Here is a 25,116-nt window from a genome sequence, read left to right on the forward strand (position 1 = left end):
TGCACTTGAAGGGCTCCTATCCAATAGGGAAGACAAGACACAAATAAGTTCATATCCATCATATGGTGTGAGAAAGGTGAGTAGATGATAGCTAAACAGGGAAACAATAGATGGGTTTGCATAGAATAAGAGACAAACCTCTGCATATGTTTGTGATGCAGATTCTGAGACATAAAACCACAGACTGTATGCATAATTTTGGAGTGGTGGCAAAATTTAACAATTGCAATTCCATCTCTATTTTCTGATAAGTGTTTTAAATATGATTTTTACATATTTGATTAAGCTACTACTATATTCTTATTTTGTTTCATACAAAATATTTTTGATCAACCATAACTTTTTTGTGATGCATATTTTAACCCACATTACATGCATACATGCGAAAGGGTGTGGTAGGGCAACAAATATCTATGACTAGCTGCAATTACAAAGAATTCAATCAGATTAAAGTTTTAAATCTCAGAGTTTCTAACCACGCATGGAGATATAAAAGCTATAAGGTTGAGAAAATATTGTCTATTTTATTGTTAATATTTGATAAACTTCCTAAAAGGCAAAACTAAACTGTTTTCAATGTTTTCCTTTGTCTTTACCTTAAAAAGTGAGTCAGTATAAGGAAATCATGCTGCCTGGTACTGAAGGTGTGGAAGAGAAAATGTGGTTTGGTAGAATGGTCAATTCTGGAAACTGATAAATTACAAGTAGGGAGGGACAAGGCCTTTCTCAGTTGGGTGAGAGAGTAGTAAGGCATGAGAATATAACAGTCAGTCTCTGAGCTGGGAAACTGCAGCAAGGTTCCAGCCTAGGGCTATTCACCAGTGAGGTCTTGCCCTCCCACAAGTCTGCAGTCGGTGCAGAACAGCAAGGTGCCACCCCAGAAGGCACACTCTTAGCACAGACCACAAGTTAGGTCTTGCATTTATTGCTTACTGGTAGTGAGGAACTACCCCTGTGGCAGACCAGCAACTGTATCTCTCCCCCAGCACAGGCCAGTAGGAAGGTCCTTTTTCCATAACAATCCAGGACCAGAGCCACTCCCCTCAGACAGGTCAGTAAAGAAACTCCACATACTAGGGGAGACCAATAGAGAGCCCTCCCACCCCTTCCCCCAGTCCAAAAGAGCCCAGAGGCCTTTCCTTGAGAGTAAACTAGGAGGGTCAGAGTCAACATGGCAGAGTAAATCAGGAACTGGCTTAAGCTCCCACTCCAACCACCTCCAATACCAGTAACAAAATGACACTAAACAAATGGTAGAGCTATAGAACCCACAAAGTGAGAGAGAGAAACAAATCTCCCACCGAAGGCAGGCTAGCAGCCCAACAGGAAGGGTCTATCACACCAGAGCAGGGAGCATGGTGCAGTGCTGCATGTGCTATATGGGCCTAGACCCTGGGTGGCACCAACCAGCAGCACAGAAGAGCTGGAGCAGACTTCAGGGGAAGAAATCACCAGCAGCTGTGGCAATTTCCAGACTTTTCAAAGCCAAAGAGACAGTAAAAGGTCAATAGGGAACTCTGTTGGAACTGGGTGAGGAAAGAGTAGGGTCTGGCCCCTGCCTCTTGGGTGGCAGAGATGGCAGAGGTGTGGACGCTGCAACTTGAGGATGTTGCCCCAAGGCTGCAGCCAGAGTTCCTGTCCTACAAATTGTATGAGGACCAAGGGATGATTCAGAGGGCAATCACTCTTGCTTTGACTGGCTTGGCTCTGGGTTGCAATCTTAGGGGGTAGTGCTGGGGTGATGAAGACTAGAGTACCAGAGTTTGTGGTGGCTGTTAAGAGGGCATCTTCCTCATAGCTCTGACAACTGTGAAAACTCCAGCAAGTTCTGACACAGCTCTCTCCACCCTGGACTCAGGGTTCTACCATGTCAAAGAGCTCAAAAGTCAAGTCATTGGCTGGCAAAATGAGGAAGCAGAGGAAGAACAATCAGAATATAGAAGCCTTTCTTGAAGACAAAGAGGATCAAAGTATGGAACCGGAGGAAGGAAACAAAGTCAGAACTCCTGAAGCAAAAGCTTCCAATAAAAATATGAACTGATTACAGGTAATGGAAGGGCTCGAGAAAGATTGTGAAAATCAAGTAATAGAAGTAGAGGAAAAAATTGGGAAGAGAAATGAGAATGATGCAAGAAAATCATGAAAAGCAAGTCAAGACTCTGACTAAAGAAAATAACACCTTAAAAAATAGACTAATTCAAATGGCAATATAGTCACAATAAGCCAAGGATGAAAAGAATGCCTCAAAAAGTTTAATTGAGTAGATGGAAAAGGAATTTCAAAAACTCGCTGAAGAGAATAATTCCTTCAAAATTAGAATGGAGAGGGGCGGCCAGGTAGCAGAGCAAGTAAGAGCACCGGCTCCAGTGTTGAGAAGACCTGGAGATCGAATCCCGGGCTCAGACACTTAGCACCCACCCAGAAACACCTTGAGCAAGTTACTTAACCCCAATTGCTTAAAAATATATATAAAAAAAATTAGAATGGAGAAAATGGAAGTTAATGACTTTATGAGAAATCAAATGTAATGGAAATGAAAATTTAAAGATCTTCCCTCCTCCTAGGCTAAAGTGCACCTGGAGCCTGGGGTGTGAGGCTTGTTTGTCAGTAGATACTTTTTGATTGGGCAGTGAGTCAATAAGGTAGTTACATTCGATCTTTAAATTTGCATTTCCATTACATCAAGATATTATAAAATAAATCAAAATGCATGAAAAAATAGAAGACAAGATGAAATATCTCATTGGAAAAAACACTGACCTGGAAAACAGATGCAGAAGAGATAATTTAAAAATTATAGGACTACCTGAAAGCCATGATCAAAGAAAGAGCCTAGAAACTATGTTTCAAGAAATTATTGGACAGAGTCAAGATGGCAGAGTAGAAGCAGGTCCTCCCCACAGCTCTGGCTTCCACCTCCCCCAATTCATGTAAAAGGTGACTCTAAACAAACTTTGGAGCTACAGAACTGACAAAATGACACAGAGAAGCTAACCTCCTGCTGAGGACAGCACGGCAGGCCAGCAGGAATCAGCAAGTGCAGCGCTCTGCGAGCCACACCCAGCCACAAGCAAACCAGACTTATTGGCCCCAGAGTGGGCCTGACAAACCACTGGCTGGAGGGACTTTAGATCCCCAGCAGCTGTGGCAGTTTCCAGAATTATCAACACATAGATGTGAAGGACAAAGTGAAAGGTCAGTGCAGTGTGGAATTTAGGTTAGAGTAGTTGGGAGTGAGGTCGAACTTTGCCCCCAGGGCAAGAAGTTGCTGAGGCACCATAGCCCTGTGGTAGCCTCCAAGTGGTAGCTTCAACTCCTGGCCTGCAGAGTGTAGGGCATCCAAGTGACCAATGCGAAGGGTAATCACTCATGCTTTAACCTGCTTGGATCTGGATTGTGGTCTACGGTGGAGGTCCTGGGGTGTGTGACGAGCTTGCCAGAGAAAGTGGAGGCTTCAGAGAGGGCACCCAAATAATACTTTCAGCATCTGAGAAAACCCCAGCATTTGGGATGAAGCTCCCTGTCTGGTGCCAGAGTCCTACTGTGGCAAAAAGCCAGGGATCAAGTGATTGAATGGCAACATGAGCAAGCAAAGGAAGCAAAATAAACAGAGCAACCCAACTTTACATTCCTATTTTGGCAACAAAAAATGATCAAAGCATGGAACAGGAGGAAGACAGTGAAGTTAGAACTCCTGCACCAAAAGTTTCAAAGGAAAATACAAGCTGGTTACAGGACATAGAGGACCTTAAGAAGCAGATAAGAGAAGTGGAGGAAAAGATAGGGAAGAGAAATGAGAACAAGGCAAGAAAATTATGAAATGAGAGTCAACAGCCTGACTGATGAAAATACTACATTAAAAAATAGACTAACACAAATGGCAAAAGAGTCTCATAATGGCAATGTGGAGAAGAACGCCTTAAAAAGACAAATTTTCCAGAAGGAACAAGAATCTCAAAAGCTCACTGAGGAGAACCATTGCTTCAGAATTAGATTGGAGGTAATGGAAGCAAGTGACTTTATAAGAAATCAAGATGCTGTTAACCAGATACAAACAAATAAAAGAACATAAGGCAATGTGAAATATCTCATGGGAAAAAACACTGACCTGGAAAATAGATCCAGGAGAGAGATTTTCAAAATTATTGGACTACCTGAAAGCCATGATCAAAGAAAGAACCTAGAAATCATCCTTCAAGAAATTCTCAAAGAAACATGCTTTGATATTTTAGAACCAGAGGGCCAAATAAAGATTGAAAGAATCCACCAATCACCTCCTGAAAAATATGCCAAAAAGAAAACTCCAAAGATTACTATAGCCTGGCTCTGAAATTCCCATATCAAGGAGAGAATATTACAAGCAGCCAAGAAAAAACAGTATGAATATTTTGGAAACACAATCAGGATAACACAGGATCTGGCAGCTTGAGGGATCAAAGGGCTTGGAATATGATATTCTGGAGGTCAAAGGAGCTGGGATTAAAACCAAGAATCACCTACCCATCAAAACTGAGTATGATATTTCTGGGGAAAATATGGTCATTCTGTGGAATAGAGGACTTTCAAATATTCTTGATGAAAAAACCAGAGTTGAATAGAAAATTTGACATTCAGATACAAGAAGCAAGAGAAGCATGAGAAGGTAAACAGGGAAAAGGAATCATAAGGAAATTCTCAAAGTTGAACTATTAACATTCCTCCATGGAAAAACAATAATTATAACTTATGAAACTTTTCTCACTATGAAAATAAAGAAGGAAATATATATGTCTATATATAAGAGCATTTGGGCATACGAATACATATGTGAATGTGTGTATATATGTTTAGATGTATACATATATAGAGGGCACAGGACCAATTTAACAGGAAGGGATGATACTTAAAAGGTGAAATTAAGAGGTGAGAGGAATATAATGAGAGGAGATGGGGAGAGACAGAATGGAGTATACTTTCTCATATAGAAGAGGCAAGGGAAAATGGTTACAATGGAGGGGAAGAATAGGAAGGCAAAAGGGAATGGGTAAACCCTATTCCCACTGAATTTGTATTGGGGAGGGAATGAACTACACACTAAATAGGGTATCTCACCCTACAGGAGAGTAGGAGGGGAAGGGAATGAGAGGGGGTATGATGGGAGGGAGGGCAGACTTGGGGGAGGGAAGTTGGAAGCACCCACTTTTGAAAAGGGATGGGATGAAAATAGAGAATAGAACAAGTGGGAATTTGGATAGGAGTGAGGGAAATATAATCAGTCTTTTACAACATATCTACTATGTTATTGTTTGGAATTAGCCACTCATGTACAACCTATACTGAACTGCTTATCTTCCCAGTAAGGGTAGGTGACAAGGGGGGAGGGAAATAAATCTGGAATTCAAAATTTTAAAATCAAATATTTAAATATATACATACTATTGTTAATACTATTTTACATGTAATTGGGAAATAATATATACAGGCACTGGGGCATAGAGATCCTACTGGAAAAGTGAAAGGGGGTATGGAAGAAGATATGGGAGAGAGCAGATTGGAGGAGGGGATATTCAGTGGGACCACTATTTTGTGGTGGTGGGTAAGGGAAAAATGGGGAGAAAATCTATAACTCAAAATCTGGCAGAAATGAATGATGTAAACCAGAAGTTAATAAAGCGTTTAAAAAAAATAAAAGAAATTATCAAGAAAAATTGCCCTGATATTCTAGAAGCAGAGAGCAAAATAGAAATTGAAAGAATTCACTAACCACTTTTTGAAAAAGATACCTAAAAGAAAAATCCTATGAATATTATAGTCAAATTCTAGAGTTTCCAGGTCAAGGATTAAATACTGCAAGCATTCAGGAAGAAAAAAATTTGAATATTGTGGAAACACAATCAGGATAACACAAGATGCAACCGCTACTACATTAAGGGAATAAAGAACTTGAAATATGGTATTCCAGAGGTCAAAGGAGCTAGGACTAAATCAAAGAATCACCTACCCAGAAAAACTGAGTATAATGTTTCAGGGGAAAATATGGTCATTCAATGAGGGTGAGGACTTTCAAAAATTCTTAATAAAAAAAAACAGAGATAAACAGAAAATCTCACCTTCAAATACAAGAAACAAGAGAAACATGAGAAGGTAATCAGGAAAAAGAAAGTATAAGGAAATTATTAAAGTTGAACTATTTACATTCCTACATGAAAACATGAACATTGTAACTCATAAGACTTTTCTCAGTATGAGGAGAGTTGAAGGGAATATATACATATTATGTACATATATGTATGTATAGTGGGGTGTATGTGTTTATAAATATATATGAGAGTGTGGGCATATATATATATGTACATATATACATAGACAGAGGGCACAGGATGAGATGAATATGAAGGGATGATAGCTAAAAAATAAAATTAAGAGGTGAGAGAGGAACTTATTGGGAGAAGGAGAAAGAGAAATATAGAGTAGGGAAAACTATCTCATATAAAAGAGGAAAGAGAAAACTGTTACAATGGAGGCAAAGAGCAGGAAGGTAAAAGGGAATGGGACAACCTTACTACCATTGAATTTGGCTTAAGGAGGGAATAATTTACACATTCAATTGGGTATCTTACCCTACAGGAAAAGAGGGGGAATGATAGAAGGGAGGGAAGATTGGTGGAGAAGTTAGTTGGAAGCAAACATTTTTGAAAAGGGACGGGGTCAAAGGTGAAAATAGCATAGGTGTGGGGGGATTGGATACAGGGAAATTGTAATAGTAATGGAATTTAAAGATCCCCCTCTATTGGCTTGGTTTTTGGATTGATTGTGTTAAAACCAAAAGCTTGTGAATCCCACTTGTGGGATGGACTTGTTGATAGGAAAAGAGAGTGTTGCACTGGGAGGAGCTGGTGACATAAATTTAGAGAGAGAGTCAGAAGAATTTTGTAGAGGAAAGTGAGCTAGAAAGGAGGTATGGCTCTCTCCTAACCAGATACTTGAAAGTTTATATTATATAGGATTTATAAAAAAGTGCCTGGGGTGCCTAGCTGGTACAGTGAATAGATCACTGGCCCTGGAGTCAGGAGGACCTGAGTTCAAATTCAGTCTCAGATACTTAACAGTTACTAGCCGTGTGACCTTGGGCAAGTCACTTATCCCCAATTATCCTGCCTTCCCCCCTCCAAAAAGAAAAAAAAGGAAAAGAAAAGAGTGCCTGTATATGAATCACATACACAGTTCAGCAAAATTATTGAAGGAGCAACTTAAAGGCAGGGTAGATTGAGATAGATAGGAGTTTAAATTTTGGGTAAAGCCAAAACGCAAGTTTGGGTCAACCTATCACAAGACTTTGGTATTGGGAGGCAAATCATTAATGATCTGAGTGGATACAGGACCTGGGGAACCCAAAATTTCTTGTAGCTCTCTCCAACATTCCTAGAGAGTTTTTTGATGAGGAGACATTCTACAGGGAAATGTTTAATTACATATGATTGAATTTAAGCAACATAACATTTTTCCAAACAATATAATATATCATATTTCTACATTTTCTTTAAGACTTGTCTCAGGAGGTGGAAGCAAGATGGCAGAGAAAAGGGAAGGATTCAATTGAGCTCTCTCCAAAATTCCTCCAAATATATTTAAATAATGCCTCAAGACAAATTCTAGAGCAGTAGAAGCCCAAAAAAGATGAAGTGAAAAATTTTTCCAGCCAAAGACAGCTTAGAAGGCTAGTAGTAAGGATCTGTTGTACCAGGGAGAAAGTGGTGTACAGTTCTGTACAGGCTTCACCAGCAAACCAGGAGCAGGCAATGAGGACAAGTGAATAAGTGGAGGGAGATTCAGTTTATGTATTTATCAGTCCACAGATGGTAAAAATTTCAGATAACTGGTCAGGAGATTACAGGGGTCCTTTTGCTGATACCAGGGACAAGACTCTGTTGCATTGCCCATACATGGATCTGGATCACAGTCCCTTCCAAGGGCAAGGAGTCCCAACATACCAGAATATGCAGCTGCAAGGAAGTGGGCACTGGGTTGAAAAGAGTGCTTGTGGACATTCATAGACTATTGCACAATACAGGAGAGCAATAAACACATTCCTCTGTAGATCATACCACCTTGGAAGAATTGAAAACTTTCAGGTACCCAGAAATACCTCTGAAAATAGCTGCACAAAAAAGTGAAAGCTTGGAACCATGCCCCCTCCACTCTGGAAGTGGAGTCCCTTTAGCAGAGAGTTAAAAGGCAAGAAATAGGTTGGAAAATTAACAAACACCAGAAAAATATCCTGCCCTTAGAAAGTTAATATGGTGACGGAAGACCAAAGCTCAAACTCAGTTGAAGACAACAAAGTCAAAACTGTTACATCCAAAGCTTCAAAGAAAAATATGAAAATATATGTATGTATATATCAGGCCATGGAAGAGCTCAAAATGATTATAAAATTCAAGTAAGAGAGATAAAGGCAAAAATGGGAAGAAAAATGAGAATAATGTAAGAAAATTAAGAGAAGACTCAACTATTCAAATTCAAGGCAAATCTTTCAACATCGCAGTAACAGAAGAAGGTACAAAACTCAATGAAGAAAATTATTGTTTAAAAATCAGAAATGGGCAAGTGCAAGCTAATGAATTTATGAGACAACAAGAAAAAATAAAATGAAATCAGAAGAATGAAAAAAGAAGTAAATGTGAAATATCTCTTTGGAGAAACAACTGACCCTGAAAATATATCCAGGAGAAATAACTTAAAAATTATTGGGCTACTTGAAAATCATGATCAAAGGAATAGCCAAGACATCATCTTTAGGGCAATGTCAAGATATTAGGAGATACCTGGTTTTCCAGAGCTAAGGCCCAGAAAGCAAGCTGTGCCCTGATCTTGGCATAACAGTCCTTTGCATTCACCCACTGGATGATCGCAACCTCTGTCAAAAATTACATAATTATTGTGTTACTTGGACCAGCACCAGGTATTCTCTGAGCTTGGAGAAGTTCAGACAAGTTTTAATCATGAAACTCTGCTATGAACAAAACTTGTCACATTGTTGCTGTTACCCCCATATTATCAGGGCGGCATCTCAATGCACATCCATTGATACAAGCATCGAGGTTTTACCACACTAAAGTATGTTCCCCCACTGGGGTTGGGGGGAGGGGAGAACACACGTCTAATCTGTCTCTTTGCTTGCAACTCATTTCGTTCACTTTGAAATTAAACTTCTGTTTGATTAATGACTCTCTTCTCTCTAGAATTCTCTGTTTGGCTCTAACCATCCACAGAATAGAGACTGGAACTGTTCTATTGATAAAAATTTAAAGAAGTTTACAGAGACAAAAAGCACAGATGTGAAGTGATAATGATGGGATGATTATGTAAACAAATAAAATTAAGGGGTGAGAAAAAGAATGCTCTGGGAAAGAGGGAAAGGTAAAAGTAAAGTGGGATAAATTATGACATAAAAGAGGTCCAAAAGAGATTTTACTGTGCAGCATGTGAGCCTTACTCTCATCAGAATGGGCACAAAGAGAGAATCTCATACACATTCAGTTGAGTATAGAAATCTATCTTATGTGGTGATAGTGTGGGTAACATAGAAGGGAGGTCAGATTGGGAAAGGTGAAAGTCAGAAACAAAATACTTAAGAATGGACAGGGTGAAAGGAATGAGAGTAAGATAATCAGGAGAAACAGGTGGAGGGAAATACATAGGTGATAGTCTGCATTATGAAAAAAATGCACAACAAGCTTCTCTGATAAAGACCTCATTTCTCAAATCTATAGAAAACGGAGTCAAATTTATGTTTAAAAAGGGGTCATTTTTCAATTGATAAATGGTCAAAGGATATGAATAGGCAGTTTTCAGATAAAGTAATAAAAGCTTTGTATAGTCATTCGAAAAAAAAAAAAGCTCTGAATCAGTATGGGTTGGAGAAATACAAATTAAAACAGTTCTGACCCATCACCACACATTTTCAGATGGGCTAATATTACAGAAAAAGAAAATGAAAAATTTTGAAGAGCATGGAGGAAAATTAAAACACTAATGCATTGTTGATGAAGTTGAATACTGATTCAACCATTCTAGAGAGAAATTAGGAACTATACACAAAGGTCCATAAAACCATCCATATGCTTTGTCCAAGCAACACCACTATTAGGTCTATATTCCAAAAAGATCAAACAAACAAAAACAAAAAGGAAAAGAACCTCTATGTACAAAAATATTCATAGCAATTCTTTCAGTGGTGACAAAGAACTGGAAATTGAGGGGATATCCATCAAAAGGGGAATGGTCAAACATGTTGTTTTATATGATCGTGATAGAATACTATTATGCTATAAGAAATGATGAGTAGGATACTCTCAGAAAAAAGTTGGAAAGACTTACATAAACTAATGCAAAGAGAAATAAGCAGAACCAATATAACATTGTATACACTAATAGCAATATTGCAAGATGACAGCAATACAATAATCCAAGACAATTCTGAAAGACTTATAGTGAAAGGTACTGTCCATCTCCACAGAAGGCACTAGTGGAGGCTGAGTGAAAATCACCAATTCTTTTTCTTTACTTTCATTTTTTTTCTTGGGGTTTGTTTTTCATAGCATGACTTACATAGAAATGCATTGTGCACATCTGCACATGTATAACCTATATCAAATTGCATGTCTTATCAATAAGGAGGGGGAGAGAAAGAAGGGAGATAAATTGGAACTCAAAGTTTTGAAAAAAGAATGTTAAAATTGTTTTTATGTATAATTGGGAAAAAAGAAAATATTAAGTAAAAAAAAGACAGTCCAGCAATATCTTTTGAAGGAGCTCATTCCCCTTCCCACTCTAGCTACTGTTTCTTTCCACTCTAAGATTGCCTGTCATCTATTCTGTGTTTGTGTGTGTGTGTGTGTGTATACCTAGTTGTGTAACTTGCTTTCCTCCTTTAGAATTTAAGCTCCTTGGTGGCTTGGAATCTCTATATTTTCTTTTCCTTTTATCCCCACAGAGTGTCAAGATGCTACAATGAAGGGAAGTATTTTTTTTAAAGGAACTTTAGCTCCTCCACAAAATCTTTCACAATGACCTAGAAAGTACACCAAATCAAATTTTACCTGAAAAAATTTCAAGAAAAAGTCACAGTGGATTATTTTTCCAGCCCAGAGCGTCTGGGGAAGATAGAAAAGTCTATGGATACCAGAGTGGAGGATTTCTAAGAGGTCAGCACAGTCACAAAAAAGAGTAGTGGGTAAGGAGCAGCCGAGAATCCAGGGAGAGTAAGGGAACCGACTACCTGGACAGAAATATATCCTGCAGTATTTGTGTTCTAGCTCTGGGAATTAGAATAGGAATTCTTGGTCACAGTTTGAGAGCAGTGACAAATGGTCATGGTTAGGGAGCATGGGTAGCGAGTTGTACAAGGAGCAAGGAATGAGTAGGGAGCTCTAAACCCAGGGGCATAATCAGAACTTAATTGTATCCTTTATCAATGAACATAAGTCTGCAAAGCAATAATCAGGGCAGGACTCTAAAACCAAGGGGTAACCAGCAGCTCAATCTCTCTGAAATTGCAGAAATTCTCAGCGGACTAACAGTGACTGAGTCCAGCAGCAGCAGTCTACAGAGACCCAACCACACACAAATCAACATGCCCAAGGTCAGGAAATGTCAGGGTATAGATCTGAAGATCAGTGAACAAACCTTTCCTTGGATCACACCATTGAAGAAGCATCAAAAATATGCTATGAAATTATCAAAGGACATAAAAGATAGAATTTCAAACCAGGCATCACATCCTTCCCTGTCCTCCCTGAGAAATGAGCAGATCTCATGTCTAACATAAATCCTAATTCAAGAAGGAGTCTTTAAAATGGGCAACCAAGGGGCAGATAGGTGGCACAGTGAATAGAGCACTGGCCCTGAAATCAGGAGGACCTGAGTTCAAATCCAGTCTCAGACACATGACACACTTACTAGCCATGTGACCTTGGGCAAGTCACTTAACCCCAATTGTCTTTCCTTGCTCCCTCAAAAAAAAATGGGAAAACAAATAAAGAATCTGAGTATAAAAAGCTGCAATGATGACAGGGTTATTTAAGGAATAAACACAAAAGACAGTAACTTGAAAATATCTACAAGTAAAGCCTCAAGGAAAAAAAATAAAGGTTGGAACCACATCCAACAAGAATTCCTAGAATAGGTAAAGAAAGAGATAAAAAGAGCCAAAAATATTTTTAAATCTAACACAGTGCATGGTAAGGGATAAATTGGGAAAATAAATAAGTGATATGCAGGGAATTTATGTAAAGAGAATTAATCTCTTGACAAGAAAAAAGTAGAAAACCAAACTGAAGAAAATACTTAAAATTATAATTGGGTGGCGGACAAGTAGCACAGCGAGTAATAGCACCAGCCCCAGGGTCGGGATGACCTGGGATCAAATCCGGGCTCAGACACATAGCACCCTCCCAGAAACACCTGGCCATGTAACCTTGAGGAAGTTATTTAACCCCAATTACTTAGGGGCGGCCAGGTGGCCCAGTGTGTAAGAGCACCGGCCCCAGTTTTGAGATGACCTGGGATCGAATCCAGGCTCTGATACTTAGCACCTCACACAGAAATAACTGGCCATGTAACCTTTAGCAAGTTACTTAACCCCAATTGCTTAATATTTTTAATTAAAAAATATTATAATTGGACAACAGGAATCAAATATTTCATGACACATCAAGAAACAATAAAACAAAGGTAACATCAACAAAAAATAGAAGAAAAGTCAAAATATATCATTACTAAAAAAAACAACTGATTTAGAAAACAGAAAAAGGAAAGATACTTCAAGCATCATTGGACTACCTAAAAGCCAAGATCAAAAGAAATGACAGTATTTTAAGAATTTTTAAAGGAAAACTGTCAAGATATATTAAAGTTAGAAGACAAAGAAAAAATTGAAAGCATCCACTAATAATCTCCTGGAAAAAAAATCCCCAAATGAAATCTCCCAAGAATATGTTAGCCCAAATCCAGAAAATCCTAGTTGAGGAGAGAATACTGCTAACAGGCATAAATATTTCAGATACTATAAAGTCACACAACTTAGCACTGTGCCTGTCATGTGGCACACAGCCACATTAATTTTTTTTTATTTTTTTATTGACTGGGACATTTTTTCATTACATCAAGCTACCATTCCCCCTCATTTCTCTCATATATGCATGGCTTCTCTTACTGACCTCAGTTGTCCTACAGAAAAAATTTGCTCCACTTTTCATGAAACAGTCCTCAGACACTGAAGACCACAAAAAATTCCACTCTTCTCTAACCCACATCAAATCATTTTTCCCATTATGAATACCTTCAGCTCCTTTAAGCTAAACTTAATAGACTGTTTCCTCTAGTTTTCTTGACGTTCTGGTCTCCCTAATCAAAAGACATGCATAGGAGTATAGTAGCTATTAGCATTTTTACTTTCATTCCTTAGATTTAATTTTATTCAATTTCATTAAATTCATTCACTTAACAAGATAGTCTTGCTAAAATTTAAAATTCAATTTGAAATATATAGTGCTTAATAAATAATATTAAAAATATGCAATGCTCCTGCCATAGCAGGGGTCTGGGACAATTTGCATTTCTCTCAGTTCTTGACATAGGCACATTGACCATATAGTGTTAGGGGCACTAAGCTTTACTTTCTAGCACCCCTAAATCACTTCCAGAGCTTTATGGAAGAACATTCAAAGCTTAGTTTCACCTTACATCTAGAGTCTTGCTAATCAAAAGTTTGAATACAAAGGTACTCAGTGTACAATGTAGGTCAGTTATTTTATTCCCTTACACATGAAGAAAATGGTAAAGAACACTAGACTCATGAGTATAAGTTGACCAAAAATGAGCAAACTCTATATAGCATCCCACCTGAGTCCAAGGCTCTTCCACAAAATAGTGTTTTAAATACTTGAAGACTAGGCTGCTTACATAATCTCCCCAAGTCTTCTTTTGTACAAGTTGTATATTTCTAGTTAATTCTACTTTTTGTAATATTTCCTTTTGTCATACCATTTAAAACCAAAACTGACAGTTCATCCCATCTTAAAACAGTTCCACTACACAACCAAAATATAATCCCTCAAAACAACTAAGCAAAAAGTCATGAGTGAATGCAAATTTTAATACTGCACAGATATTCTCTTGTTACTGTTTTTCAAATGTTTTTTATAGAAATAGTATTGGGTTGAGATCTTTATTTTTCCTGTAACAGTTATTATAATTACATGTCTAGCAGAAGAAATGGACCCTGCAATTCTAGTGAGACTCCACATGTGGTGACAATGTCTTTGTGTAGTTCAAAAGAAGACAGAATAGACATCTTTAGCCTTTTCTCCCCCTGCACTTCTCCAATCAAAGTTTTCATTCCTGCCAGGAGAAGAAGGTTGAGGTTGGGGTTCAGGTCACAACTCTCCTCGGAGAGAGGCAGTACCAGGTTATAATAGTATGTATTTATTCCCTTAAACATTGTTCATGTAGGGTATATGAGCAGGCTCACTCTAACCTGTCATTCCTTTGTAATTTCTGGGGACATCAAGCTCAATATCAAAGGCTTGACACCTTCCCAACCTAGTACCCGTCCCACAAAGAATACATATAGAAGATAGCAAACAAACTCATTAATACAAATCATAGAAAAAGAAATGAGAAAGTATACATGGAGGAATATATAATAGACCGTATAGAGTGAAGGAGTTCTCCCATTGGGAGCGAGATAACTCAGTTTAACTGACAGAAAGAGAGAGTCTGGATCTCATGAAAAGGAAAACTTGAAATCTCTAGTGAAGCAAGATAGAAATGGGAAGGTCATGGAGAGTGTTTGATTCTCTTAAGCTTTTCCACAATCTTTTCCTTCAGCAAGCTGAAGTTGGATTAGCCTCTTTCACCATCAATTCATCTTGAAGCAGAAAGCCAGAAGACAGCCAGAAGTACCTGAAGTTATTCACCTCAAAGTTTAACAAGTTCCAAAGGCCCTCTTGCCTTTTACCAACTCTGCCCCACCTCTCATGTAGGGCAAGGCCATCATAGCAGCAAATAAGGAAAGAGTTCCATACCAATGGATATTAGGATAGGAGTTACATGCAATTTCAGTTTTTCCTAATATGATTTATAATGCTTATAATTTTCTTAATGTTGCACCGGCCTTGAAGTTCTTGTGAAAATCCAACTTTGTAGGAAGGATTTATATAATATATATATATTTCTGTAGACTTTTTGTAGTATCTTTCTTAATATTTTGCCCATCATTATTCATTAAGGATAGTAATCTCTAATTTTTTCTACCTTATCTGCTTTTGCTTTTAGTAATATATTTCTTTTATGTATTTTACAAGAGCTTTTAATCTTTAACTGTTTTATACAATTCACTTTCAAATCAAACTGGAGCAGGATTTTTCTTCTTTAGGGCAACTTACATATGGCTTGCTAATGTTCCCTTACTGACATTAGATGGTTTATATTATCTTCTTTCTGTTTCACTAATCTATGTTCCATATTTTTTTAAAAATATTCATCCATTTCATTTAAATTTTCATTTTAGGTGGTATATTGCTACAGATATTTTTTTTACTCCATTTTCCCCCTCAATTCCCATCTCATTGTTAATTCAATATTAGATTTTGTTTCTCTTTTTTTTCAATCAAATTATCTAGTAGATTACTGACTTTTTGGTCTTATAATTAAAAAAACTATATTTTATCAACTGGACAATCATTTTGTTTTCATCTTTAACTCTTTTGTATTTAAAAAAATTCTACATTTCTGATTACATGGGAATTGCAAATTTGTTGGTTATAGGGTGGCTTTTTTTAAAAAATTTTTATCATGATCTCAGTATCAGTCTTTAATTCCTCCCTTTCTGCTGGTTCTTTCCAGGTCACATATGTCTCTCCTCAAAAAAAAAGTCATCATTAGATGACATGATCCTTGTTATCATCCTATCTTTCTCCCCCCTTTTTCAGCCAAATTTTTGAAGTTAAAAAAAAAATTCTTAATTTATTGCCACTATCTTGTCTCCTCTCACTCTCTTTTGCAATCTAGGTACACACATTACCATACAACTGACACTTCACTCTTGAAAGTTATCATCTATCTATTAATTGCCAAATCTCTAATAAACAGTTTTTGATCTTCATGTTTCTTGACCTCTCTGAAGTATTTTTCATTGTTGACTGTCCACTATTTTCTTTGGATTTTCAGGGCACTAGTCTCTATTAGTTACTTTTTTTCTTTCTGAAAGTCATTTTCATGCTTCTTTGATGGACTATTATATATCCACTAATAGTGAATAAACTGCAGGGGCTGTCCTGTACCCTTGTTTCTTTTTTTTTAGATGCTCTTTCTTAATAACCTCTTCAATTCTCATTTTTTCAGTTATAAGTTCCATGCACATAACTCCTGGATCTATATATCTAGATCTAATTATATATTGTTTTGTTTTTCTCTAAAACTCGAGTCATTCAAAAATTCCCATTGGACATTTCCAACTACATATTCCATAATCTGAAACTCAGTATGTTAAAAAAGAAAACTCATTATCTTTCATTCCCAAACCCACCCATCTTTCAAACTTTTCTGTTATTGTCAAGAGATAATTTTTAACCACAAAAAGGGTAGAAGCAATTAACAAGATAAAATAGATTTTATTTTATTAAATTGAAAAGTCTTTATATTAACAAAATTAATTCATCTAAGATAAGAAGGAAACCAGTCAACTGGGAAAATCTTTGTATCAGATATCTCTAAGGATTTGCAATCCAAGATACATAGACAACTATCAGAAACATAAAAGATCAAAAGCCATTCCCCAACAGAGAAATGTTAAAAGGAAATGAACAATACCCAAAGAAAAATTGCAAACTATTATCAGCCATAAAAAATAGAAGCCAGTATACGGGAGAATGGTTAAACAAACTCTGGTATAAAAATATGTAATGAAATATTACTATTCTATAAAAAATAACAAGCATGATGTATTCAAAGAAACATTAAAAAATATGAACTGATGCAAATTGACTTAAGTGGAGTCAAACAAATACATGATGACTAAGAAATGAAAAGAACATCAACGAAAAATTATCTTAATATGATGTTAAGTTATAAAGGAATAAGCTTAACGCCAAAGAATAGATATGAGTAAATACCTCTGTTAAAGAGTAGGAACCCACAGGTGTGCAGCATTACAAATAACATATGATTATTTTGATGTATTGCTAAGTTTTATTGATATTTTTCCTATTCTACTTGTTTTTGTTCATTAAAAAAACTCTTTAAAAGATGGAATTATGGGAAGAGGAGAGGGATGATGCAAAGGGAAATATAAATGATGTAAAAAATAATTAAATTTTTCTAAAATATAAGAAAAACAAGAAAATCTATGGCCTATAATAAGAGCTTAATTCACAAAAACAAATTGTTTATTCACAGAAATATTTAATAGCATAAGTATATTTTGATGATAAATTAATGCATATGTCAAAATCTTGTGAAATAATGGGGAAAAGTGTGAGATGATTGATTACAGCACTAGAATGATATATTTCTCTAAAAAAAACTTGAAGTATATAAAAAGTGTAAGGTTTATTATTTAAATCAATATATTTAATTATTTTACTTTTCCAAAGTAATTCATGAAACTCTGTAGCTTTGAAGGCTAGGAAGAACTTTAAATGACAAGCAAAAGTAATAATAATTGCTCCTGGAGTTAATAGAGGAGCCACTAGAGTTTATTTGTAGAGGAACGTGCACTTAAGGAAAATTGTTTTGTTAAATTTATGGATGACGTATTAGAGAGTGAAGAGACTTGAGGATGAATTGCAATGTCTATTGCAATAAACCAGATGAGAAATGCTAAGGGTCTGAACTAAAGTGGTGATTATGTTCATTGAGAGAATGAAACAGATGTGATGGGTGTTATAGTGATGGAACCAACAAGACTTGTCAACTCTTTGGATATGTGGTGTGTAAAGGAGTGAGACATCACATGACACTAAAAGTTTGGCCAAGTGTAACTTTTTTAAAAAAAGAAGTTTTTGTCTTTTGCAAAAAAGGGAAGTTTAGGAAAGTATTGTTTTGGATTAAAAATGATAAATTCTATTTTAGACATGTTGATTTCAAGATGCCAAAAATATTCCATCTGAAATATTTAATTTGTTGTAGTAAGAAACTAGAGCTTTGGGAAAATTGAAAGACTGTATATGTATACGGTGGTGTTGTCTACACAGAGCTCATATTCAAGACCATAGGAGCTGATAAGGTCACCAAGGAGTGTAGAGAAGGAAAAAAAAAAAGGAACAAGGACAGAGCCTAGTCATCCATCAACAATTGAAGGGAAGAGATAGGGTTGATGATGCATCAAAGATGAATAAGAAATAGTCAGAAAAGTAACAGGAAAGAAAGTAATGCAAAAGTGCAGAGACTAGAAAGCTTTCATAAGAGAGGGGGGTCAAAAGTTTCAAGTGTCATCAGGATGTTAAAAAGGATGAGGATTAATAAAAGGTTAAGAGATTAGGTAATTAAGAGATCTTGGATAACTTAAAAATTACTTCAATGAAGTAATTATGTTGGAAGACAAATTAAAAGAAAAAAATACTTTGAGAATTGAGAGAAGAGAAGTGGAGGCAACAAGGGCGACATCATTTTCTAGGAGGGAAACTGATGAAAGAAGGGGGGAAATAGGATGCCAGCTTGAAGGTAGAATGGTGCTAAGTCAGCATTCTTTAAGAATGGGAGAGTTTGCAGTTGTCTTGGTAACCAACAAGGAAAAACCCCACTACAATTCAAGAGATTAAAGAGTGGAAGAGCAGCATGAATAGGAGGGAGCAGCACACTTGAAGCCATGGGAAGGAATGGGATAGAGGGAGCATGAGAGGTTGGCCTTGGCAAAAGAAAGATGACTCTTCATCAAGGACTAGAGAAGGAATGGATGAGAATTGGAATAATAATAAAGACTGGAATGTGGATAATGCTCTTACATTTACAAAGCACTTTACCCATTATCTCATTTGTTTGTCACAGTAAATATGTCAGCTAGGAGTAATAATTATCCCAATTTTAGGCAAATAAGAAAATAGTATGAGAAAAGTTAAGCAACTTTCCCAGAATCACACAGCAACTTTATCAAGTGTCTGGGGAAGGATTTCAACTAAGGTCTTCTTGACTCCTAAGATAAAATGCCACCCACTTGTCAGGAAACTTTGAAATAAGGTGTGGACATAAAGAACTAATGAAAAATGTACTCAATTTTCTCATTAAAATATGAAGAGAGATCTTAAGCTAAGGGGTTGAGGCAGGGAGGGAGAAGACACAATAGACTTGAGAGAAGAAGAAATTTGAAACAGCAACTGGAAGGGGTATGATAGTACGGAGGAGTAAAATAATTTTACCCAGTCAGGTCTCAGTTGAGATTAGTTAACATTGTTATAGTTGACATAGCCCACAAAATCCCATCGTTTTGTGTCACAACGTGAGGGTAGAAAAGGAAGGGGCATATGGTAAGAGTAATAAACTGTCAGAATTTAACAAAGTATATACAGTAGGACAAGGAATTCAAGAAGAGATGACCATTCTTTTGAAGTGGTTGTCTATGGTTGAAAATTGAAAGGAAGGAAAATTAAGCTGGGGCAGGAGGAATGATTTGGGATTGAAAATTGCTAGAGGATAGAGGTATTAAAGGTCAATGTGAGAATGGAATATTAATATAAGAGGAATAAGACGTAGAGAGAAATGGAAAAATAAATAGTTGTGATTAGACAAATACATGTAATTCAAATTCTGATGCCTCATCATAGTGGAGACTGGAACCTAGTTTGTTGTGCTATTTTTTTTTTTTTTACTTCAGAAGGATCATCTAAAATTCAGCCATTTCTACAATTCTGAAAAGCCTTCAAACATTGTCCCATGTGTGGGCTATGTATGTTTTCTGAGGACAAGATTAACTAAGTACAAAGGGGCTCAAAACCAATATGTTGGTCCCTTGTTAGTTAATAATTTAGCCAGAACAAAACAAGAAATAAATTTTAAAATGTGAATGACCCTCAGTCTTCTGCAAATGACCTTCTGCTTATGCAATAATAGTGGCGGATTACCTAATAAATGGGGTCTAAAAACTGTGGAACATTACATAGTTTTTCGGCTATTTTTAAACATTATACTATGTTTTTGAATTCTAAATGTAGCATTTTAGTCTGATATCAAACACATGGCAATACTTGTTGATATTATTTTTTTCACTAAAAATGAAAACTGAACAGAAAAGCAAAATGAATAAATGGTTTTTGGGTTCTCCTTAGGGAGACAAGCAGGAAGGTTGGGAGCTTTGGTTTTATGATGTATGCAAAATTACCAAGAAATATCATTTCATGAGACACTTGGCAGCTCAATAATCATAGAGAATTACAAAAGAAAAAAAAGAATTTCATGAATATAATTGCAGCTTTTACACCAACATCTGGTGTAGAGGAGGAGGAAATCATGGATTCCACAAAAAATGTTTAGTACATTTTAAATTAAGTCAATATACTTTAATACAAATTACTTTAATGCATATGTGGGCATGAAAGCACATGTCGGGAAAGATGCTATTGAAAAAGAAGAGTGTCAAAAGCTTGTAGACATTGCAAAATTCTCACATTTATGTATTATGAATACTTTCCTTATGTTATGACAAAGGTGAATCTCTAAATAATGAACAGGAAATAACATTAAAAATGAACCTCATGGAGGCCTCATGCCAGCACAGCTTTGTCACAGTGATGTACAGTGCGAGCCTGGTGACCCTTCTGTTCCCTACACCACCCCCATGTTGTGCACTCCCTGACACTGTCCTGACCCTGAACCCAGCTGGGATGATGGTGAGGCATTTCCTGGGGCAGAGTGTGCTCTGGAGCTATTGGGACCAAGTTTTTGCTGCCTTCTGGCAGTCTATCCCCACTCCTACAGTAAGCACGTGCAAGCAGAGGACATTGTGCAGTGGGAGGTGATGCCTGATAAAAACTGCTGTCTGGGTGGTTTCTAATGAAAACCAGCAGGATGCTCCACTGTGCAGAGCAGGTCTTTCTTGCTAATATATCCCACTCAGTGAACATCCTCAAGGACTCTATCATGGCCCCACAGAAGCAGACCATGACCACTTTCACCTGGAACATCAGCCATCCCAGGTTGATGGTGGTGGAGGAAAGATGTGTTTACTGTGTGAACCCTGAAAACAGTGGCTGGACAGAAATCTGACTGGAGACCTGGGTCTCCTCTAGTTTGTTTGGGGTCTCCAAGTGAGGCTGGTGACCTTGTATAGCCCTCCCTCGCTCATATCAAAGTCAACTGCAAAGTCATGTCATTACTTCCCTGATGCCCTGGTCCTCTTTGAAAATGAAGGACAAACAACTTTGGAGTCTCCAGAGCTGTACTGGAATTTGGCCTAGTTAGATTTAAAAGGAATGTGACCAAGACCATCAAAGTCTTTGAGTATATCTTGGCCAACCTCAAGGTGTCTCCTTCTAAGACACTTGTTGAAAAAGCCAAGGAAGCAACTGAAAAGGCAAAGGAAGCTACTCCGGCAGCTATAGAGGAGACCAAGGACCTGGCCAGAAAGGCAGTCACTAAGAAGCAGTAGCAGCAACAGCAACACTATGTTTAAATAGTGCTTTCCCTACTGCTTTCCCTTCAACAGAAAGGCCCTTCTGCCCTGCCAGATTGCTAGTACTGAAAGCTGAGAGGCTCTTAGCAAGGCTTGGCATTGGCCCCAGACCCCCAGCCCCTGAGCAGACCATCATCACAATGCAAGCCCACAGACAATCCAACTCTTGTCCCAATCTCCACCATGTGTCCAAGTTGTAATTTATCATTAAAAATCAATTTTCAGGGAAAAAAATAAAATTTATTACATTTTATTAAATAAGAAAACAGTATCAGTCTTGAGCTTTTATTAATTGCTTACTTTACTGAGTTCCAGATACTATGTTAAGTCCTGGAGATTTAAAAAACAAATCTGAACATGGTGCCTTGTAGCAGAAAGCACCCCAGCATACCCAGGGTGGCTGCCAGCACATGTTTTTAGATCTTCTTTTCTAAAAGAAAGCAACTCAAAATGGGTTAGCAATCTTACTTTAATCAATCAAACATATATCATTTACCTATTTCAGGGGAAAAAGTCAGCACCCTGAACTTCAGAGAATACAAACAAGTTACAAGCAGACAACAAATACAGAGATACATCAGCAGACAGGGTTCCAACTGTGTGACCATTACATCTATACCTAGTCAGTTACCAGAGAGGGAAGCATCAACATCTGGGTTTTCAAAGCCTGTGGGATCATTGGCTGGCCAGAGTCTTGTCTGGTCAAATCACATAACTCTTCTCAAAGTGAGCCCCAAAGCAAAAGCTCACATAGGGGTATATATAGCCTTATCCTTTATCAGAGACTGCCACAGCCCTCTTGACGCACTGCCTAATCGAAAAGCAAGGAGGTGTGGTCATTCCTGAAAAACAAGCCTCTGGTCAGAGGATCTATAGGGGGCAGAGTATATTCTCAAATCAGGGAAGGTTCTTAGAGTCACTTAAGCTTAGCCAAGGGGCAGGGAAGATCTTAAATTCCCTTTCCCATAACATGCCTGTATTGAAGGTATACACATTCTAATGAAGTGACAATTTGAAATGTTTTTTTTTAAAAAGATTTATATATTTTAAGTAGAAGGTAATCTCGGAGGGAAGGCAAGTATCAGTTAGGGAATTAGGCCAAGCTAAATAGGATTTGAATTGTCTTAAAAGAAGCTAGGGAATTGTGATAGTAATGGCAATTAAAGATTCCCCTGTATTGGCTTGGTTTTCAAATTGATTGTGTTAAAACCCAGAGTTTGTTAATCCCACCTGTGGGATGGGCTTGTTGATATGAAAAGAAAGTCCTGAAGTGGGAGGAGCTGGTGATGTAGATTTGGAGAGACAAGAGAGAGGCGGAAGATCTTTTTTGGAAGCAGCACCTCGTGGAGAGAGAGAGACTAAGAGAATTGCTGGTGGCCGCTTTGAATTGCCCTGGACTTTTGAGACCTGCCCCCTGAGCTGCCAAGGACTGAGGAGACATGGCTGTTTTGCTGGTACTTTGTCTGTCTGTTTTGATGTTATTTTGCCAGATTTGTCCACTGGTGAAAGACTGTCCTTTTGTTGAAGAAGTCCCGGAACCTGGCTGTTCGCTAAGAAGGCCTGCGACTGTCCTGCAGACAGAGAGTGAATACTGTCCACTGGTGAGGGACAGTACTGTTGTTGAGAGTGAATACTGTCCACTGGTGAGGGACAGTACTGTTGTTGCAGGGGTCTGGAGACTGTCCTGCAGACAGAGTGAATACTGTCCACTGGTGAGGGACAGTGCTGTTGTTGCAGGGTTCTGGGAGCCTTTCTGTTGGTTCAGAAGCCCCGAAGAAGGATTTTCTTGTTGTATGTTTACAGAAATCCTGGGAGAGGGCTTTGCTAATGTGTTCAGGGGTTCTAGGACTGTTCTACAGACAGAGGATAAATTCATGAAGGGACTGGCAATGTATCTTGTGGCTTTGCTAAGCCTTGTCTCCCCAGGAACTAAGATTGCTGAGAACTTGCCTCGTGTCAAGATGAAGAAAAGGCCTCCATTTGGGTATTAAGTGCTGTGTTTAAACTTGATGTAACTCTGGGGTAGATTCAATTGTGATCCAGGGGTGGGGAACTTTTGACCTTATTGTGCTCTGTGATTGACAAATGAAGGTACTTCACCTATGTTTGGAAACTAATCTCCATTTGAGAAGAGGGGCTTTGTGGTGGACTTAATTAAGGTATAACCTAGGGGTGGAGAAGTATTTAGAACAGAGACTTTGTAATTGATTGAATGATTGGAAGGTCCTGGGGTGGGGTAGTACTTGGAGATTATTTAATAACGCTTAGTGAATGCTGTATTTTGAATGATGTCATGTTTTGATCTTCTCTGTTCTTGGTTTGTCACTGAATAAAATAGAGAGCACCTATGCTGGTATTTTGAACCTGGGAAGTTGCCTTCTTTTGGCATTACATTACAGGAATCTAGGAGGGGGAGGTAAAAAAGCATGAACCTTCAACAAATGGGAGACACCCAATACAGAGATGGAGGGTCATGTGAGAAGAACTGTAAATAACCTAGTATGTCTTCATCATTGAGTGCATGGAAAGAATTAAAATGTTGATAAGATTAAAAAAGGAAGAAATAGCCAGGTTGTAAAGTTTTAAATGTGAATTAGAGGATTTTATATTTTAGTTTGAAGGTCATAAGGAGCAATGAAAGTTTATTGAGGATGGAAGAAACATGCTCCGAACTAAATTTTAGAAAAATTATTTTGGCAACAGGTAGACAATAGATTAGTGGAGAGAAACTCTGGACTATATAGGGGAGACTATACAGAAGAGAAACCATATAATCATTGTAGGGAGACTGTAGGAAATGGTGTTGAAAGGTGAAGTAAGTTTGTAAGGAAATGCCTGTGTAAGTGGAGGAAGAGGACATTTACAAGAAATGTTCTGAAGTCAGAAACAAAAGGATTTGACAACAGATTGGCTTTATACAGAGAGTATGAATGAGGAGTCAACAATGACATAGAAGTAAGGATTGAAGGGGTAAATCTGGGTGACTGTTAGGATGGTAATACTCTCTCTGTTACAGTAATAGGAGGCTTGGGAAGACATGAGAATTTGGGGAGAAAGATAATGAGGTCTGATGGAGCAGGTTAAATTTAAGATACTTATGTCATATTTGATTTCAGATGTTGAAAAGGCAGTTGTTCATATTTGATTGGAGCTCAAGAGAGAGATTAGGAATGGCTATATAATCTGAGAATTAGCTACATAAATGACAATATGGTTAAAAGCCAAATGACCAAAGGCTTAGAAGTGAGAATAGGGGAAGTAGAGGGACCTGGTTTATAAAGCTTTCCTTAGAGAATTTAGCTGAGGAGAGAAGAAATATAGGATATAGGCTAGCAAGGATGCTTTTATAAACTGAGTCGTTTTAAGGATGAGAGAGTCATGCAGGTGTTTGTGGGCAGCAGGGACAAAGTGAGTATATAGGGAAAATTTGAAGATTAAAGAGAAAAGATTGGGCCTGAGAGTGGAAGGGG

The 25,116-nt window shown here is 37.6% G+C and overlaps 1 pseudogene; it reads left to right on the plus strand.

Moving 5' to 3' along the window:
- The first annotated feature begins 20,858 nt into the window (after positions 1-20,858).
- Positions 20,859-21,646, plus strand: LOC138161017 (PRELI domain-containing protein 1, mitochondrial-like; annotated as a pseudogene).
- Positions 21,647-25,116: the final 3,470 nt, after the last annotated feature.

The sequence above is a fragment of the Petaurus breviceps genome, unplaced genomic scaffold (assembly GCF_028583685.1).
Source record: "Petaurus breviceps papuanus isolate PSGF00001 unplaced genomic scaffold, PetGlider_PUasm1.0 183, whole genome shotgun sequence".
Classification (NCBI taxonomy): domain Eukaryota; kingdom Metazoa; phylum Chordata; class Mammalia; order Diprotodontia; family Petauridae; genus Petaurus; species Petaurus breviceps.